The sequence below is a fragment of the Psammomys obesus genome, unplaced genomic scaffold (assembly GCF_907164565.1).
Source record: "Psammomys obesus unplaced genomic scaffold, mPsaObe1.curated_primary_1811, whole genome shotgun sequence".
NCBI classification, from domain to species: Eukaryota; Metazoa; Chordata; class Mammalia; order Rodentia; family Muridae; genus Psammomys; species Psammomys obesus.
The window spans coordinates 32,203,657-32,225,111 of record NW_026596034.1 but is presented as its reverse complement, the minus strand read 5'-3'; the positions used below and the strand labels follow the sequence as shown (position 1 = coordinate 32,225,111).

The window sequence follows — 21,455 nt, the reverse complement described above, 5'->3', positions numbered from 1 at the left end:
CCTTCCTTCCTTCCTTCCTTCCTTCCTTCCTTCCTTCCTTCCTTCCTCCCTTCCTTGTTGTGTCTTTACCTAGTTTTGGTAACAGAGTTATACTGGATTTGTAACAGAGTTTGGGAGTGCTCCACTTGCTCCTATTTTTGGGGTAATTTAAGTGGAGTTGAGTGTAGGTCTTCTTTGAAAGTCTGGGAGAAATATGTGAATCCATCTGGCCCTGGACTTTTCTTTTTATGCTGGAAGGCTTTTTATAACTATTTCAGTCTCCTTGTTTGTTATGGGTTCAAGTTTTTTATTTCTTGGTTCAATTTTTGGTAGTTTGGCTGAACCTAGATATTCATTTTTTTTTCTGTTAGGGTTTCCAACTTAACAGTGCAGTTTTTTTTTTAAATATTACCTCATAATATTCTGAATATTTTTGGTTTCAGTTCTAGTATTTCTATGTTCCTTTGTGATTTTTAAATTTTGGATTCCCTGCCCCCCCCTCAGTTAGTTGGTACAAAGCTCTGTCAATCTTGAGAACTTCTTAAAGAATCACTTCTTTAAAGATTTATTGATTCTTTCTATTGTTTTCTTTATTTCTATTTCATTGAGTTCCATCTAATTTTATTATTTCTTGCCATCAACTGAGTTTGGATTTGGTTTGATCTTGATTTTTCACCTTTATGCATTGCATCAGTAGGCTATTTATTTATGCTTTTTCTGATTTTTAAAATATGGGCACTTATAGCTATAAATTTCCCTCTTATGGCTGCTTCCAATGTGTCCCTGAGGTTTTGTTGTGCTGTGTTTTTGTTTTCATTTAGTTCCAGGAAAAATTTAAAATTTATTTCTTGATTTCTTCTTTAAGTCATGAATTATTCAGTAATGAATTATTTAATTTCCATGATATTGCATATCTGCTAGAGATTTTCCCCCCTGTCAACTTAAAGTGTTATTACATTGTGTTCAGATAGGTTACTAGGAGTTGTTCTAATCTTTTTGAGTTTATAAATTTGTTCTCTTTTCTAGGATATGTGCTATTTTAGAAAAGCTTCTGGGTGGTGCTGAGTAGAATGTGTATTCATGGTGTTTGGGTGGAATATTCTGTAGAGATCTGTTCTGTTCATTTGGTGTGTGATGTCATTTTATTCAGATTTTTTGTTTATATTTTGTCAAGGTGACCTGTTGATTGGGAAAAATAGGGTATTGAAATTACCTACTATTAATGGAATGCTATTAGTCCATGTTTTTAAATCCAGTAGTAGTTTTTTTTTTTTTTTTAATGAAATTGGGTGTATCAGAGTTTGGTGCATATATGTTTAGGGTAGTAATGTCTTCTTGGTTAACTGTTTTTTTTTAAATTTATTTATTATTTATACAACATTCTGCCTGCATACCAGATCTTACTATAGATGGTTATAAGCCACCATGCAGTTGCTGGGTATTGAACGCAGGATCTTTTGGAAGAGCAGCAAGTGTTCTTAACCTCTGAGCCATCTCTCCAGCCCCTGTTTTCTTGATTAGAAAAAAATATCCCTTTTTTTAATCTCTTCTGATTAGTTTTAATTTGAAGTATATTTTGTCACATATTAGGATAGTGACTTCTGTCTGCTTTCTGGTCCCATTTTATTGGAGTATTTTTGGCCATCCTCTTATTCTAAATATGTGACAAACTTTAAAGCTAAGAAGTTTTTATTTTCGACAACACAAAGATGGATTTTATTTCCTGATACATTCAGTCAGCCTATATCTTTTGATTGGAGAATTAAGGTCATTGATATTTATTATTAAAATGTTTGTGTGTTAATTGCATCACTGTGTTTTTTGATTTTTGGTGTTGTTTGTTCTCAGTAGTACTTTATGTTTTAATAATTATGGCTTTGTAGTTTTTCTACAGTCTCTCTGTTATGTTCATTCCTATCTCAGTTCAAAACTTTGCTTATTGTATTTTCTTTAGGTTTGATTTATTGGGTGCAAAAACTTTTAGGCTGGAAAATTTATCATGGAAAGTTCCCCTTTTTCTTTCCATCATTACAGATAGTTTTGCTGGGTATATTAGTCTAAGCTGGCCAGCATCATGTATTAGAACTTGGAATTGATTGCTCCAGGTTTTACTGGCTTTCAAAATTTCCATTTCCATTGAGAGATCAGATGTTATTCTGATGTGTTGTTTTCTATGTGTGACTTAAGTTTTTTTTTTTTTTTCTCTTGAAGCCTTTTTTTTTTTTTAAATTATGTACACTTAGTGTTTTAGTCATGATACACTGTAGATATTTTCTTTTCTGGTCTTGTATATTTTTGTTCTCTGTGTTTTTTGTATATATTTTGGAGGGTCTTTTCTTAGTTTGGAGATAAAACAAGGGCATATTTCATGAATTTGAGTTATTTAATTTTAAAAGTAATGCTGTATATATGTTTCTTTATATAGATATATGCATGTGTGAGTATGGTGCCTCTTCAGAATCCTGAAGAGAATACCAGAGAGGTTAGAGCTGGGCTCTGGTGAGCTGTTTGATGTGTCTGCTGATACCCAAACTTGAACCCTCTGCAAGCACAGTATGTCCTCTTAACACTGAATCATCTCTCCAGTGCCTATAGAATTTTTTTTTAAAGATTACTCATATTCTTATCCAGTTTCTAATAATTTCCTCTTTCAGCAATTTGAATTCTTTATTTTCCTCAGGTGGTTTAGCTAAAAGTCTGTTAATTTTGTGCATTTTTTAAAAAGAACCAACGTTTCTTCATTTTTTTCTCTAATTTTTCTGCTTTTTCCTATATTTCCAGTCCTTGTAATTTTCATGCTTCTGCAAGCTTTAGGTTTACTTTTTCTAGTTATTTAAAGTTTACAATTGGTGACCAATTTGTGGCCTTTGCCATTTCTGTGTTTATGTTTACAGCTGCAACCTTCCTTCTCAATTTGTTGTTACTGGGTCCCCTTCAGTACTGTACTCTCGTTAGTTTATGTTTTTATTTTCATTTGTCTCATTTATTTTTGAATTTTTTTATAACCCCTTGGTTACTTAAGAGAAAGATGTTTAATTTCCATATATCTTTGAGCCTTATAGTTTTCTATTAACTATAAGTTGTTAATAGAAAACATATTTTATGTGCTTTTAATTTTTCAGTTTTAAAATATGAATATTTTTATATACTGCTTGAAAAATATCAGACATGTCTACAGTGTTTTTTAAAAAAATCTCTTCCACCCCAACTAATGCTCTCAAATTCCTCCAATGACATACCAACATGTATCCCTTTTGACTTTGTGCCCTTTAAAAATTATTATTGTTATTAATAGCTCACTGAATCCACTTAATGCTGACCATGAAAAGTTGTGCTGCCATCCACTGAGGTATGTGCAACCTATCAGCAACTGCATCCCCAAAGAAAAGTACCCCTCTCTCTCTTTCTCTATCTCTCTCTGTGTCTCAGTAGGCACAAACTGTCCGTAATTTTTCCGTCAGCGGTAGTGACTCATGAGTGCCTCCCCAGGCTATGCTGTCATTTTGACTGGCTCAATCATGTGCAGGGGTCTTGTACAGGTAACTACACCTGCTGTGAAGTTTATGTGTGCATCAGCCTTGCCATCTCCAGGAGTCAGCACTGTACAGCTCGAATCTCTGTCTCCTCATTTGCATACTTTCTGTCTGCCATGGATGACTTACCTATGGGTGACCATTCACAGTCACTTATTCTCCACACCTTGAATAGTCATTAACCACTATTTACTGAAAAAAGAAGTTTCTTTGGCTAAGATTTGGAGCACCACAAATCCGTATATATATCTTTATCTGTCTATTTATCTATCTATCTGTTTTTCAGTTTAAAAAATAGTCAAGTTTGGTTTGTGGCCCAACATGTGGTATGTTTATTTTGGAGAACATTTCATATACATTTGATAAGAGCATACACTCTGCTTCACTGAATGGGAGGATATAGACTTATGGCATGTTTATTGTTTTCTAGTTGTTTTTTTTTTTTACTGGACTTCCTTAATTAGCATATCTTTCCCGTCCATTATTGATTATGGGGTGGTCAATTCTCTATTGTAGAACTGCTTCTCACAGATATATTTAAAGTTTTCTCTATGTGTTTTGTGGGCTCTGTTGTTAGATGCATATGTATTTATGACTACTATGCCTTCTTGGAGGATCAAGCACATTCAGCCTTTTGTCACGTTGGCTATGTGTGTCTGGATGTTGGTGAATGCTTCCCTGATTTCTTTTTGTTTTCTAACCTAAACGTGTGCTGTATAATAGTTCCTTGCCACTCATTCTGTTTGCTCAGTAGTGCATGTTGGTATCTTATTTCTGAGCTTTGACCTAGGTAGCATAGAGAAGAATATCAGACAAGTGATTGTCACGCATGTAAAGGAAGTCAAAATACAGCACAATGGCAAACCTTAGTGAAGGTTTGCCATTTTTTTAAAAAAATAAATATATCAAGATCACTAGCTGAGAGCCTCTGTGGGGACCTGGAGAAATTGACTCTGATGCATCCCCCGACCCCTGGCCCCAGTATTTGAATTGCTTTTATAGAGGAGAAAATATTTAGAAGTCTTCAATTTGCTATTCTTTCTGAGATTACATTTGTGTTATTCATTCTTCACAGTCTTGTTCTAAACAGTATAGAAGAGTTTGACAAACCTTTCCCTATCATTTTTCTTATGCTCAACTCCTTAGACACATTGGGGGGAAATATGATCACTGAATGACTTGCTTCAAGTTCCATATTGTGACTGATTCTTTATTCTATATTTTTTTTTGTAGGAACTGAAAATGACCTTAAATTCATTCTTTAGACTAGTTTACATCCCCACCAGTGGCATCTAGGGGGGAGAAGGGAGCTTTACCTACAGTATAAGCAGAAATTGCTTCCTTAATAGCCCCCACTCTGAGATGTGAGATGGGATCTCAGTGTAGTTTCAATTTGATCTCTCTGATGACTGTTGAGGCTCAGCATTTTCCATTTGTTTATTGGTTGTTTGTAGTTAATCTTTTGAGAAGTGTCTGTTCATTCCGTTAGCCTATTTTTAATTGGTTTGTTTGATTTCTTGCTTATTTTTGTGTTCCTTGTATAATCTATATTTTTACATATTAGTCCTCTGTCAGGTGGATACTCTGAAAAGATTTTTCTTTATTCTGCAAGCTGCCTTTTCATTCAGTTAATTTTTATTTTTTGCTGGGCAGAAGATTTTCATTTGTTAGTTGTTAGCATTTTTTTTTTGAACAACTAGAGTTCTGTTCAGTTGTGCTTAGAGTCCTTGTCCGTGCCTGTATTCCTAAGTCTTTCTCGCACATTTCCCTCTGACAGTTTCAGAGTTTCAGGTCTTATATGACGATTTCTTAAAAATCTCATTGGAACTGCTTTTTTTTTTTTTTCTTTTTTGCTTTAATCCCTCTATTTGTTTCACATTGAATTCAGTGTGAAGTCCATATTCCTGACCCTAAAAGGCAGCCCTTGTTTCCTATTTCCATCACAAAGGCCTCCTTTTTGGTCCTTGAATGGATACACCCTTCCTTTTCTGAATAATGTTTTTTTTATTTTACTTTTTCTTTTTTATATTAATTACAGTTTATTCACTTTGTATTCCAGCTGTAGCCCCTTCCTTCATTTCCTCCCAATCCCACCTTCCCTCCCTTATCTCCTCTAATGCATCTCTCCAAGTCCACTGATAGGGGAGGTCCTCCTCCTCTTCCATCTGACTCCAGCTTACCAGGTCTCATCAAGACTGACTGCATTGTCTTCCTCTGTGGCCTGGTAAGGCTGCTCCCCCCATCAGGGGAAGGTGATCAAAGAGCCAGCTACTCAGTTCATGTCAGAGACAGTCCCTGACTAGGGAACCCACTTGGATACTGAGCTGCCATGGGCTACATCTGTGCAGGGTTCTAGGTTATCTCCGTGCATGGTCCATGGTTAGAGTATCAGTCTCAGAAAAGACCCCTGTGCTCAGATTTTTTGGTTCTTTTGCTCTCCTTGTGGAACTTCTGTCCCCTCCAGGTCTTTCTGTCTTCCCCTTCTTTCACAAAATTCCCTGCACTCTGCCCAAAGTTTGGTTATGAGCCTCAGACTCTGCTTTGTTACACTGCTGAGTAGAGCCTTTTAGAGGCCCTCTGTGGTAGCCTTCTGTCCTGTTTCCTGTTTTCTCCATCATACTGAAGAAAAGACAGCTTCTTCAACAAGTGATGCTGGGAAAACTAAACATCCATGTGGGGAAGAACAAAACTAGATTCCTGTATAAAAATCTCACCCTGTACCAAAAACAATCCTGCTTGCCTTTCTGAGTGAGGATTGTTCATATTACCCAGGGTCCTCCTTCTTGCTTAGCTTCTCTAGGTGTACAGATTTTAGTATGTTTATCCTTTATTATATGTCCAATATCCATCTATTAGTGAGTATATACCATGTGTGTCTTTCTGCTTCTGGGTTAACTCATTCAGGATGATCTCCTTCAGATCCCACCATTTGCCTGCAAATTTCATGATCTCCCTGTTTTTAATTGCTGAGTAGTATCCCATTGTGTAAATGTACCACAATTTCTGTATCCATTCCTCAGTTGAAGGACATCTGGGTTGTTTCCAGGTTCTTGCTATTACTAATAAAGCTGCTACAAACATGGTTAAGCAAATGTCCTTGTTGTGTACTTAGGCATATTTTGGATACATGCCTAGGAGAGGTACAGAATCACTATATCCGATTTCAAGTTATCCTACAGAGCCATAGCAAGAAAATCTGCGTGATACTGGCACAAACGAACAAACAAACAAACAAACAAACAAACAAAAAAAACAACAGGCACCTAGAGCAGCAGGTCAGAATAGAAGATCCAGATATAAACCCACCAAACTTCAAGTGGGATCTGAAGGAGATCATCCTGAGTGAGGTGTTCCAGAAGCAGAAAGACACACATGGTATATACTCACTTATAAGTTGATATTAGACATATAGTATAGGATAAACACACTAAGAGGAGGACCCTGAGTAACACGAACAATCCTCACTCAGAAACACCAACGGGATTGTTTTTTTGTACAGGGTGAGATTTTTGTACAAGCCTCTAGTTTTGTTCTTCCCACATGGATGTTTAGTTTTCCCAGCATCATTTGTTGAAGGGGCTGTCTTTTATTCAGTGTATATTTTTGTAAAACAAAGAGTCAGTTGGTTATACTGCAGGGTAGGATAACTTGAAATCGGGTATAGTGATTCTTCTAGCATGGTTTTTTTTCTGCTCAGGATTGTTTTGGCTGTCCAGAATCCTTTGTGTTTCCATACAAGTATACAGACCTTTTATTTTCGTTTTCAACAAAGAATTGGAATTCTAGTGGAAACTGCACTGAAGCTGTATATTGCTTTTCATAGTATAGACATTTCTACAGTGTTAATTCTTCCATTACCTAAGCACGGGAAGCCTTTCTGGTGTCCTCTTCAGGTTCTTTTCTTTCAGCCACAATGGCATACATGTGGAAAAATTTTAAAAATAAAAAAAACCAAAAAACCAATCCCTTCCACAAACACACAAACACCAAAATCATCAACAACAAAATTAAACAGATTTTTAATATGACCCAGCTGTACCACTCTTGTTTTTTTATTAAATTTTTATTTTTTATACTAATTAGAGTTTATTTGCTTTGTACCCTAGCTGTAGCCCCCTCCCTCAGTCCGTCCCTATTCCACTCTCCTTCCCTTATCTCCTCCCATGCCCCTCTCCAAGTCCACTGATAAGGGAGGTCCTCCTCCTTTTCCATCTGACCTTAGCTTATCAGGTCTCATCAGGACTGGATGCAATGTCCTCTTCTGCGGCCTGGCAAGACTGCTCCCCTCTCAGGGGGGAGGGTGGTGGTGGTCAAAGAGCCAGCCACTAAGTTCATGTCAGAGACAGTCCCTGTTCCCTTTATTAGGAAACCAACTTGGATACTGAGCTGCCATGGGCTACATCTGAGCAGGGGTTCTAGGTTATATCCTTGGTTGGAGTATCAGTCTCGGAAAAGACCCCTATGCCCAGATATTTTGGTTCTGTTGCTCTCCTTGTGGAGCTCCTGTCCTCTCCAGGTCTTACTAACTCCCCCTTCTTTCATATCATTCCCAGCACTCTGTCCAAAGTTTGGTTATGAGTCCTCCAAGTTAATATATCACTCTTCACAGAGGCTGTGACATGGACCCAACTTAAGTATCTGTATTCAACAGCAGAGGAGTCGATATGGAATGTGTAGCTTATATACACATGGAAGTTTTTTCCAGCCATAAATAAAAAGAGTGAAATTACTTGCAGAAACATGGATGCTACTGGAAAATTCAATTAAGCAAATTAATCCAGTTTCAGAAAGACAAATATCATAAATTTTCTCTTATTTTTTGTTTCTAGATCTTATGAAGATACTTGAAATCATTTATAAATATAAATTGTGAACTTAGAAGTAAAATACGAGGGTGCAAGGGATACTAAGGGGGATAGGGACCATGTCTGGCACACAGCATAGAGTGTATGAAAATGTCCTTGTGTAACATAAGACCAAAGTAGTAAGTATATATTAAAGATTAAAAACAAAAATAAAACCTATTATTTTAGGACTTTTATCCAGAATCCACGGAAAGCTCTTGGTTAGTAGAAATGTAAGAGACACGCACAACCCCTGCATGCAGTTCTTGTTATTTCAAGGTTAAGAAAAGGTCATTACTCTTCTGCCACGTTCCTTGTAAGGCTGTCTTCATGTTCTTTGGTGGTACTAGGTAGGAGCCTAGAGTTTTGAAATCAGCTATCTTCATTGGAGCTCATGTCTCCTCATGTGTTCTCAACTGTTTTAACCAGTTTCTTCTCTCAGCTTCATGACCTGAAAGGGAATGCATTTTAGAGATTTATATTAGAAAGCAAATATATACTCACTGTAATTATTTTTAAAACAAGGGTTTGGGGAGATGGCTAAGTGATTAATGCTCTTGCTATGCAAGCCTGAGGAACTGAGTTTAGATTTCCAGAAACCTACATAAACTGTATGGGCGTGACAGCCTGCTTGTAACTCCAATCTATGTTACTTGGATGTGTCTCTGTGAGTGCAAGTGCCTATGGAGGCCAGAGCAGGTAGTTTGATCCCTTGGAGCTAGAGTTACAGGTGGTTGTGAGCCACCCAATGTTGGTGCTGGGAATTGAACTTAGGTCCTCTGCAAGAGAAGTGCATGTTCTTAACCACTAAGCTATTTCTCTAGTACTAACAACAGACTTCTTAGGGATGACTTCTCATATTTAGAAATAATCATATTTGATGACAAAGCATTTTCATTTCATTATTATATGAAGTCTGGCCAGTTGCTGTGGTAGAATTTGGGTACTGACATTTTAAAATTGTGATTGGCCTCTGAATTTTTTCTTCTTTATGTGCATGCTAATTTAGTCAAGGTTAATGTCAGAGACATGCTGGTTTCTTGAAATTAATTGGTTAACCTTTCGTTTTCTCTCTGTTTTCGGGGGTGGTTGATATGACACGTCAGTTAGACTTTCTCAAGAGCCTGTGAAAGAAAGAAAGAAGTGTGTTACATTTTGTCATCTGGGACATTTTTTTGAGATAATTTTGGTGTTTTATGTCAGTGAGAACACCATGCATAGTGTTTTCATTTTAACGAATATCAGAAGAGACACAAAGAGGCTCTTCCAACAAATTTGAAGTATCTCTTTCTTACATTTGTATGTTCTTCCTACCCTTTAAGAAGGTAGGCTTCCTTTATTCTGTATGATTTGTATCATTATACTTGTCTCTCACATTAATTAAATTTTTTTTTTATCTTTTGGTTTTTTGAGACAGGGTTTTTCTTTGTATCCTTGGCTGTCCTGGAGTTGCTTTGTAGACCAGGATGGCCTCAAACTCACAAAGCTCCACTGCTTCTGCTTCCGGAGTGCTAGGATTAAAGGTGTGCACCACCATGGCCCAGCTTCTTACATTAATTTTTAAAAATAATTTCTTTTGCTTTATTTTCTTATTTTACTCACTGTGAAGTTGCTGACTTTCCTTCATCAATTTGTTTGTTTGTACTTTTAATTGTGGAATATAATAGAAAAGTGACATGCATTCAATTTAATAATAAAGATGACCATACTAAACACATAAGAACCCCTTTTAGCCCTCTGTGTGACCTATGGCAACATGTGTTCCTTCTTTGTTCCAGGAGATAATTATTCTCCAAATTTCATGTTAATTGTCTCCTTGGCTTCTTTGGTAGTTTTACCCGAAAATGCTCATGGAGCCCTTAAAATAAAAGTTTGATTCTTTCCAGGTTCCGAACTCCACAGAATTGCAATCAGAACCATATGAATTTTGCATTTTGTTTTCCACTCAGCATTATGTTCTCGAGATTCTACTCCTACTGATGTAGGGAATTTTTAAAGCAGTAGATTTCTTGTGAGACACTTATGAAAAACTATTAAGGTATAAAATATGTAACATAAAGAATCATGGTGGTTAGTTTTGTCAACATGTCACAATCTAGAATCAATGGAGAAGGGTCTCAGTGAGGGGTTGTCCAGATCTAGTTGGCCACATGTGGAGGTCTGTGGGGAGAGATCTTGATTATGGCAAATGAGGTGGGAAGGCCTGCCCACAGTGAGTGGCACCATTCCCTACGTAAAAGCTCTGGAACTGTATAGGAGTAGAGAGGGTGAGGAGAGCACCGGCCTTAGTTCATATCCATTAATTCATTACTTTTTGTTCTTGATTGTTCTTGATTGTGGATGACTGGCTGCCTTAACTACCTGTTGCCTTGATTTTCTCAGTACATGGAACTCTGAGCTGACTTAGCCCTTTCTCCCTCAGGTCACTCTTGTCAGGGTATTTTTTTTTTTTTATCACAGCAACAGAAACAAAACCAATATGATAATATGTAATAATACAGAAATAAAATATAGAAATGTATGGAATCTGTATATTCCACTGTCAATGGGTATTTGGAATTATTTTGGCTTTTTGTTTTATTTTCATGCCTTGCTGTGATAAACAGCAATGTTGTAAATGTATTTGTAGCTCTATTCTGGCATATTCATGACAATCTTTTCAATTCCTGGGTCTTAGTATGTATTCAACTTACCAGATTGTTGCAAATTTACTAAATAATTGCCAGAGAATTTGTTTTCTTTCATCTTGATTTGTGCCTAATTATCTAGCAGACAGTCTGGGTTGAATGTTTAACTTACTTATTTATTTTCACATTTGATTTTTAAAAACAGAAAGGAAAAACACTTAGAGCCACAGGATCTCTTCAGAGTATGGCTCTAACTATAGAATTTTATGACATAATCTTAAAACACTATGTGTATGAGTGTTTACCTGCTGAATGTGTATATGCCACATGCATGTAGTACATTTGGATGCCAGAAGGGGGCATCATATCCACCGGAACTGTGGGTGCTGGGAGCCAAACCCTGTGAGAGCTGCTGGTGCTGGCGGCTGCTTAGTCTTCTCTCCGGCCCTTATCTAGTCTTTTAATTGTCATTAAAAAAAAAAAAAAGTAGAATGGGTTTTCTGTTGCTCTTTGTCCTGTTACTGAATTTGGGGGGTTGTTTTTAAACTTTCATATAATCAGATTAACATTATTTTTGCTTCCTTTTTTTTTTGTTGTTGTTTGTATTTTCAGGTTTTGACATGACTAGATTTATGAGCAAGACATTTAATTTATTCAGTAGGACTAAAGTTCTTTTGGCTTAATAATAAGATTAATATTTTATTGGTACTTGAAAAACATACACACCCCCATTGAGAGCACAAAACTCTAGTTGTTTTTGTAAATTATATACATTGATAACTGAGCTATTTAGTAAAGCTTATTAACTATATCAGGTAATTGCTTGGATGGTGATTGGTTAGTGTAAGACTGTAATATACCTGGTAAGTTTCCATGTCGATGCATTATAAATGCTGATACATTTGAAGCTTTTTTTGTAATATTTTAGTTTATATTTTCAGTTAATCATGATTTCTGTTTTTCTTTCCTTGGGTTTGATTATTTGGACAATTTTTTGTTTCTTCTGGCTTTCTGAATTCAGTAATGCAGTTTTCCCTTTTAGTACTTTGGCTGCGGGTGTTTTAAGAGTTTTCTGTCCTAGCTCTGACTTTCAGTTTTTATTTATGCTTTGGGCATGCATTTGCTGGACACAATGTCATTTGTGTGGCCTTTAGGTAACAGTTCTGAATTTTATATCAATCATGCATTCATGTTTTTAGCCTTGCTGAGAATTAGGATGTTTCACTATTGGCTGTTGAAAGGAGGGCATTAAAGTTTCTGTTCTGTTAGGGTATACTTATTTTTCCTTATAATTTTGCCAGCTTTTATATTGTATGTTTTGCTATAGTTTTATCATTGTTTACCATTATTGAATTTGAGTGTGATATTAGGCACATACAAATTTTCAGCTTGTCTATACTCCTAGGAAACCGGTCTTTTTTTGCCATTATGAAAAGGGATTCTTGTTAATTTCAATAACAATTTTGGCCTTTTGAAACAGGGTTTTTATATGCAGTTCTGACCTGGGGCTGGGTATATAGACTAGGATGGTCATCACACATATAAAAAAATTCTCGCTTCAGCTTCCTGAGTACTGAAATTAAAGATGTGTGCGACCATATTTCACAAGATTATGTGTATCTTTTCTGTTTAGTAGAGCCATATCATATTGTTTTAATACTTGTGTGACATGTGCCTCCCTCTCATTTTCTGTATCTAGATATTTTAGCTGTGTTTTTATAAATGGAGTCTAATTAGATTTTTCTTTTTAAAAATTAATTAATTTTTTATTAAAATTAATTTTTATTAATTACAATTTATTTTGTATCCCAGCTGTAGCCCCCTTCCTCATCTCTTCCCAATTTCACCCTTCCTCCCTCTTTTCCTCCTATGCCCCTCCCGTAGTCCACTGATAGGGAAGGTCCTCCTCCCCTTCCATCTGACCCTAGCCTATTAGGTCTCATCAGGACTGGCTGCATTGTCTTCCTTTGTGCCCTGGTAAGGCTCTCCCCCCCTTAGGGGGAGGTGATCAAAGAGTCAGCCACTGAGTTCATGTCAGAGACAGTCCCTATTCCCCTTACTAGGGAACCCACTTGGAGACTGAGCTACCATGGGCTACATCTGTGCAGGGGTTCTAGGTTATCTCCATGCACGGTCCTTGGTTACCTTCCTGAGCGCCTTTATATTTTGATTGAAATATTAGACCATTTATGTTAAATATAATTGTGTGTATATCTGGATTTAAAGCAAGCATTGTTCTGTATATTTTTCTTTTCTTTTTACCATTTTTATTTCTTCATCATTAAAAAAAATCCACATTTTATTAGTATAGTTTCATAACATGAATAATATGCAAGCATTCTGTCTCAAGTCCGTGCTCCATCAAAGCTTTGTTTTATGCAATCTTTCCTATTTCTCCTAGTGTGTATGTTTTTGCCTATCAACCCTAGTGATTTTGTCTTAGGTGGCTGGGCATATTACATAAAAAGAATCTTATTCCCTCTTCTCTCTCTCTTTTGACTTACATGCCATTTTCTCTCTACTTTGAACCATCTCATTCTCTGCATTTCTTTCTTCGTTTTTAGCATTTACAGCAGAAAGCTAGACTCATTCTTGCTGATGTTTTACCCTTTTCCAGTCAATGGAGAGACCTCAGAACTCTTCTGCCCTGCAGGACCTTGATATTTCTTTGATTTCCTTCTATTTCTCGTGTGTGTGTGTGTGTGTGTGTGTGTGTGTGTGGTGTGTGTGTGTATGTAACTTTTGTTATTTCTCCATTCTTTTTTTTGTATCAACCCTTTATTTTTTATTTTTATTTTTTATTAATTACACTTTATTCATTTTGTATCCCCTCATAAGCCCCTCCCTCCTCCCCTCCCGATCCCACCCTCCCTCCCCTTTCTGCATGCATGCCACTCCCCAAGTCCACTGGTAGGGGAGGGTCTCCTCTTCTTTCTGATCTTAGTCTATCAGTTCTCATCAAAAGTGGCTGCATTGTCCTCTACTGTGGCCTGGTAAGGCTGCTCCCCACTCAGGGGGAAGTGATCAACGAGCAGGCCAATCAGATTATGTCAGAGGCAGTCCCTCTTCCCATTACTATGTAACCCACTTGGACACTGAACTGCCATGGGCTACACCTGTGCAGGGGTTCCAGGTCATCTCCACGAATAGTCCTTGGTTGGAGTATGATTTTCTGGGAAGTTCCCTGTGTTCAAATTATCTTGTTCTGTTGCTCTGCTTGTGGAGTTCCTGTCCCCTCCAGCTCTTACTATTTCCCACTTCTGACATAAAATTCCATTCACTCTGCCCATCAGTTGGCCATCAGGCTCAGCATCTGCTTTGACAGTCTATACTGCAGAAGCTTTCAGAGGCCCTCTGTGGCAGGTTCCGAGGTTGTTTCCTATTTTCTTTTTCTTCTGATGTCCATCCTCTTTGCCTTTCAGGATGGGGATTGCACATTTTAGTTAGGGTCCTCTCTTTTGCTTAGTTTGTTTAGATGTACAGATTTTAGTGGGTTAATTTATATTGTATGTTTATATGAGTGAGTATATACCATGCATGTCTTTTTGCTTCTGGGACAACTCACTCAGGATGATCCTTTCCAGGTCCCACCATTTACCTGCAAATTTCATGATTTCCTTATTTTTCATTGCTGAGTAATACTCCATTCTTGCACCTGAAGTTATTTTCTAAATATGTTTTTATTTTCCTTAGTGAATTCCCCTTATTTTTTTGTTATCTTAAATATCTTTACTTCACATTCATTATTATGGTTTATTTACTTATTTTATTTGTGTATATGTGTGTAATGGCACATATATGGAGATCAGAGAGCCACTTCCAGGAGTTGGGTTCTTTAACATGTGAGTTCCAGGCATCAAACTCAGATTGTAAGTTTCGGAAGCTAACACCTTATCCACTGAATCATCTATCCACCCCCAATTTATTCTTTTATAAAAAATGTTAACTTAATTTTTTCACATTTAAATTTTTTATTATTGCTAATTTTTTATTATAAATTTATTCATTTATTCATTTTACATCCTAATCACAGCTCCCTCCCTCTTCTCCTGATCCCACCCTCTCACACCCATCCCTCCCCCTGCCTCTTCTTCTCAGAAAAGGGGAACTCATCCCTTATAAGCCCACCCTAGCCCATTGAATTGCATTAGGACTTAGTAATCCTCTTCTATTGAGGCTAGACAAAGCAGCCCAGCTCGGGGAAAGTGATCCAAAAGCAGGCAACCTAGTCCATGTCAGATATGACCCATGCTCCCCTTGTTGTTAGGGGACCCACATGAAGACCAAGCTGCCCATCAGACACATCTGTGTCGTGGGCCTAAGTCCAGTCCATGTATGCTCTTTGGTTGGTGCCCCAGTTTCTGTAAGCCCCTATGGGCCCAGGCTAGTTGACACTGTTCCTTTTCTTTAGGGGTTCTTGTCCCCTCCAGGCCCTTTTATCCTTCCTCACACTCCTCCACTGGGTTCTCCTAGCTCTGCCCAATGTCCACCTCTGGATCTCAACATCTGTTTTATTCTGCTGCTGGGTGGAGCCTCTGAGAGGACAGTGATGCTAGGGTCCTGACTTGCATAATCATGCTATCAATAATACTCACTATTAATGGACATCATTAATAGTGTCAGGGGTTGTCTTTCTCCTATTCTCCCCCATTCTCTGCTCCATCTTTATCCTTGCACATCCTGTATGCAGGGTAAATTTTGGGTTGAATGTTTTGTGGATGGGTTGGTGTCCCCCTCCTTCCACTGAAAGTCCATCTGGCTAAAAGATGTCCACTTCAGTCTCCACATCCCTCACAGCTAGGAGTCTCAGCTGGAGTCATCCCCATATCTTCCCAGGAGCCTACTCTGTTGAAGGTTTTCAGCTTGTCTCAGAGATGTCCTCCCATCAATTTCTTTTCTCTCTTTCAGCCTTCTTTCCTAGCTCCACTCTCTGGACCTCTGATCTCCACCCTCAATCCTCTCCCCAAATCCACTTTCAATATTCATTCTCTTTCTCCTTCTGGGTGGGTTCAAGTATCCTTCCTTGGGTCCTCCTTGCTAACTTTATTTTTTGAGATAGTCTCACTATTTATGTAGCTGGTGTGGAACTCACGATGTAGACTCAGCTAGTCTGGAACTCAGAGGTGCTTGCCTCTGCCTCCTGAGCTATGGAATTAAAGGCGTGTGCAACTATGCCGGATACCTGGTTCCCACATTTATTCTTAAAGGGTGCCACACACCCCCCCCCCCCGTAGAGAGTTATCACATTGCAAGTATTTCCTACAGTGAACTGAAGATACTATTTCAGTGTCTTGACTGCCATGGCATCTGCTGGTGTTTGCTGGACTAAATGATTGTGGGGGCTGTTTCATCAGCTTAGGGATTCCTTAGGTACTCCACTTTTCTCCTCCTTCTTTTTCAGTATTTATTTTCACATGCATTTTGAGAGCCAGCTCTATATACTTTATTAATCATTTTCTTTCTATTTCACCCATCTTACTGTTTCCAAATTCTTCAAATATCTTTGTCAGTCTTAAAATTCTTCCTTTCTGCAGTTTTCATTGTCCATTTCTTTGTTAAAAATTTCCATGTTGTCTTACAGCTCCTTGAACATGTAAAACCCATGTCTAGCATTTCCCTAGCAGGTGCTCCCAAGGTCTGTACCTTCTGATATTTCTTTTGAATTTAATAACACTGTCTTCTCTCCTCACATGTCTGTGTATCTCTGAGTTCTTAGCATTTTGCTCTAGTTTTTTGTTAACACTTGACTTTTTATTTTGTGATAGGTCTTCAAATAGTCTTTTATTTAAAAAGATATTAAAATTATCTTCCATAAACACACTGAGAAGGGTTAGACATCAAATAGAAACTTTACCCTTTGTCTTTGTTGTAAACATGAATCTTGATAACTACCCCAATTTCCTTTCCTACGTCACCAGGCCTCCCCGATGTCTCTCTCCCTCATTTCGTGTTCCCCCTTTCTTTTATCATAACTCACTGAGTCCCGTTGGTGCTGCCTGTTGGGAGTGTTTCCTGATTTTGTTGGCTTGCTCTTGTTCGAGGGCACCATAGTTGCCGTGGTGAGTTCCTGACTACACTAGTCATGCATTCTCCAGCACTTTTCTCATACTGTGGCTCTTACATTCTTCCCACCTTCTCTTCTGCATGTCCCCTGAGCCTTAGGCCATGGGGCATTCCTACAGAGATCCCATTTAAAGATGGGCACTCAATGGTCACTTATTCTCTACACTTTGACCAGTTATGAAGTTGTACTAATGGCTGATCATGGCGAAGAGAAGTTTGTCTGAGGTTGAAGGCAGCCATAATCTGTGGCATAAACATAAATAATTAAAAAGCAGATTGATGACATGTCTGCTTAGCAAGACAATAATGGTAGTTTGCCCTAGGGCCCATGACTTCCAAAGCTCTGGACTTTTGGCCAGGCTTACAGTACGAGGCATCAATTCTCTCCTGTGGAGCAGGCCTCAGATCCAATCCAAAAGCAGATGTTTCCTCAATTTTAGAAAAAGGCTGAGGTTGTTTAGAGCCTGTCTCATGGTAGGCACTCTGCGAATACTGATTGCGTGAGTCCTTTGGAACCAGCCAGCATGTCTGGCAGGTATATTCTCTGGCATCCTGTGACTGCATAGACCCAGGCTGGCAGTGCTATGGAGGGACAGTGACTGTTTTCACCTCCCATGCCTTGTCTGTCATGACCATTGCTTTAAAGGGTTTGTGGATGCCTTGGGCACAAAAGGAAAACTAATTATGCACCAAATTATTTTCCATTAAGCGTTCCTGTTTTATGACCACCTGGTGGCCCTTCCATTTAGCCAGTTCTGTTTTTCTGTTAATGAAGCTGAGTGGAGGAGTTGGTATGCAGCAAGAGCCCCATCCTGGAATAAATGGCTACAGGTATTCTCAGCACTGCATTAAACACCTGTTAAAAGTCATAAATAAAATTAAGCTTTCCTTCCTCGAGTCATGCAGCTTAATATAGTTAGTGTCTTCAAAGTAATGTATGCTCAGAGGATTTCTTGAGAGAGACGAGCAAAATGTAGCAGGCTGCTGTGTGGTGTGGTTTGATAACTGGGGAAACAGAAAAAAAGATTTATCTATGTGTACTTGGGTGTAAGTTCTTGTCTACCATATTGGATTTTTTGATGTGTTTTCTGAGGGAGTTGGAGAGGTTATTCTCTCTGTCTGTCTGTCTCTCTCCCAGAGAACTTCCTAGCTCACCTTTCTTGTAAAGCAGCTGTGCAAACCTTACTTTCAGTCTTTTGAGGCAGACTCTCACTGTGTAGCTCTAGCTGGCCTGGAACTCACTCTATAGATCAGGCTGGTCTTCAACTCTGGATAGCTTTATAAAAGCATATTAGCAATCACCACCTGAGTCAACAGAACATTTTTCATCCTCTTCTTCTTTCCCCCAAACCTGTGTATTCATTAGCTGTTGTTCATCTACCATGCCCTCCCCCTAACCCCTAACAAGTACAATCTTGCTTTCAGTCCTGTGGATTTGCCTATTCTGGATACTCCTTCTGAATGCATTCCTCATGTAGTAAATCATCATCTGTGATTAGCTCCTGCTTTACTTTAAGATTTATTTTTTAATCATTTTTAAATTATGTGTGTGTGTCTGCCCATGTGTGTGCGTGCATGTGTGTATCCATGCATGTGAGTACAGGTGCCTGCTGAATCCAGAGGGTCAGGTTAGATCCCTCAGAACTGGAGTTACATGTGTTTATGATCTGCTGGATTTGTGTGCTGGGAATTGAACCCAGGTCCTCTGTGAAAGCACTCTGAGCTCTTACTCCCTGAGCCATCCCTCCAGTCCCACTAGCTGCTTCTGAAAAATGTTTTCAGAGCAAGGCTTTGCTGTAGCATACATCAGCACATCCATTCTCTTGTTGATGGGTATTGAACCTATGGACAGACTACATTTTGCTGATCATCAACTAACAGCCATTGTGAGTGTTCTCACCTTTTGGCTTCTGTGAATAGTGCCACCACTGACAGATGCGTGCAAATTTCTGTGTGGATGGATATTTTCTGTAGTCCTTGCTGTATACCCAGAAATGGTCGAGTTGTACAGTTACTCTCCATTCCGCTTTCCAAAGAACCCCCATACTGTTCCCACATGGTAGCAGTGACTTTGTAACTGGGATTGAAGTGTTTCCCCTCTCGGTAGTGATTTTGGATGCTGCCAGATTTGTTGAAGACATTGGGCCTCTTCTTTGTACACCACCGTTTCATGGTGTTTATGGAGTTATCCCTGCTGCTTTTGCCATTTGTCATTTTTCCCTTTACTTGATAGCTTCCAAGTGGTTTGCCATCCAGAAATTGGTTAAATACTTGGTGAAAGTTACAGATTAGGTAAGGCTGAGGGAATGCTGGCTGCAGACTGGGGTGTGGATGAACTTATTCAGGTGACACCTGGTCTACCTCGTGGGAAACTTCTATTCTGGGATGGGGTGCTTAGCCTAAGTCCTGTGAAAGGCTTGAGGGCCACTTTATAGGAATCTATAAAAATGATGTGCCAGATAGAGCTATGCAGCTTCCTGCGCCCTGGCCTCCCAGTCCTGTCACCTGGGCCAGGAACCTTCTCAGGATGGACCTGGACATTTTGGCCCTGGTCCTTTTTTTAATTTCTTGTTGTGTGTGTGTGTGTGTACATTTCACATGTGTGGCATGCGTTTACATGTATGTGGAGAACAGAAGACAACCTTAGCTCTTCCTTTGGTACCATTGACCTTTCCTGAGGCAAGGTCTCTCACTGTCCTGGAACTAGGCAAGTGAGCCCTAGGGTTCTACCTGTCTCTGCTTCTCCAGAGTTGGGATTAGAAGTGTGTGTCACCATGCCCTTTAAAGATGGGTCCTGGATTATAATCAGATCCAGATCCTTGTGTTTAGGAAGTAAGCATTTTGTCAATGGAGCCATCTCCCAGCCATTTTTGTTTGTGTGTTTTAATTGAAGAATTTGTCAGAATTAAGTCTATTCCCCAGGGTGTCATCTAAATAGGAAAATGAATGTTAACACCATCTCAGTCTTTGATGGGCCTCAAATTTTCCATAGATTCCCTTTGTCCCCTGCTGTCCTCAACCCACATAGACCTCTCCCACCAAAGAAGCATCTGACATCTCCCTAGACTCTGGCGTGCGAATGTGGGCTGGCTTCCTGAAGTCTAAATAGGAAGGGATGCTGGACTCACTACTGCATTTTCCTCAAAGATCTCTCTTGGGCTCTTTGACCATGACAGAACTGATTGTCCCTTACTCAACACTTAGTATCACCCCTAAGCATAGACAGAATTTGAGAAAGTTCTGCTTCTGGAGGGTAATGACTCTAATAGTCTGTGGGTTGACACCACACCTCTTTAGCTCCACCTTCACAGTAAGACACCAACGAGATTGATGCGATACTCCTGTAGGTTGTCGCCAAGGTTGGCAGAATTCAGAAATAAATGTGATGTGAGGAGCTGGTCCATTCTACTTCATATTCCTGACCAGTTGGGCCAGCTACACTTATTTAAAGTTCTTTCCCACAATGGAGCTGACCTCCACTGTGTGCTAATTCTGTGCCTGTGTCCGTGCATGTCTGTGTGTATGTGCATATGTGTGTGTTCACATGCATAAAGTCAGAGAACAACATTTGGGAGTTGGTCCTCTTCTTCCTCCTACAGAGTCCTACAGAATGAACTTTGGTCATCAGTCTCAGTGACAAGTGCCTTACCCACTGAGTCATCTTGCTGGCCTCTAATACACACTGTCTTTAAAGGCTATTCTTTTTTTCTTTTCAGTCAGTGCTGGGGACAGTTCTGGTGCTTTATTGTACAGTAGCTGACTGTAGCTAAAAGACTATTTTTATTGGCCATTCTGGTATTTATAACTCTCTTTTATTTCTCCAGTGCTTTCCCTAGGTATCCTCCGTTAACCTGATAAATTATCTGTGGTTTCCCTGTTGAATAAAAGCTCTCTGGGGAGGGAGTTTTATCTGTCCTTGCCATCATATCTTTGGAAACAGCACCTGGTGTTGGTCAGTCAGCTGGCTGGGGTCCTTGTGTTCTACCAAGATAGAAAACATGGCTTGGGGACGAACAGCTCTTTCAGTCCTGACAGTCTGGGACTCTTGAGTGCCAACACTTTGGGCCTTTCCTGACATCCCAGAGGCTTACAGCTCTAAGCCTTAAGAGTCAACAGTTTACTGCCTCAAGCTTTAGAAGGCAGAGGCCTGTGTCTTTTAAGTCTGGCACTTGGCAGCGATTAGAATCCTCAGCTTCCTGGAACAGTGATGGTAGCAGCCAGGCGCAGCAAGCAGCAGCAGGCGATGCCTTCTAGTTGTATAGGCCTCCAGAGATGGGACCCTCTGCCTCATAGCGGAGTTTTAGATCTTGGTTCTAGAGTGTATTTCAGCCCAGTCATACCGATGGTAACTAACTGAGTTACTCCTCGCCATTTCTTATGTCTGTGTCAATGACATCATGTATCTCGAT

At 39.1% G+C, this 21,455-nt stretch overlaps 1 protein-coding gene across 1 annotated transcript in view; it reads left to right on the top strand.

Moving 5' to 3' along the window:
* Cdyl2 (chromodomain Y like 2) overlaps positions 1 to 21,455 on the top strand; it is a 178,198-nt gene that overhangs the window by 17,699 nt on the left and 139,044 nt on the right. The gene's annotated exons all lie outside the window — the stretch shown is intronic.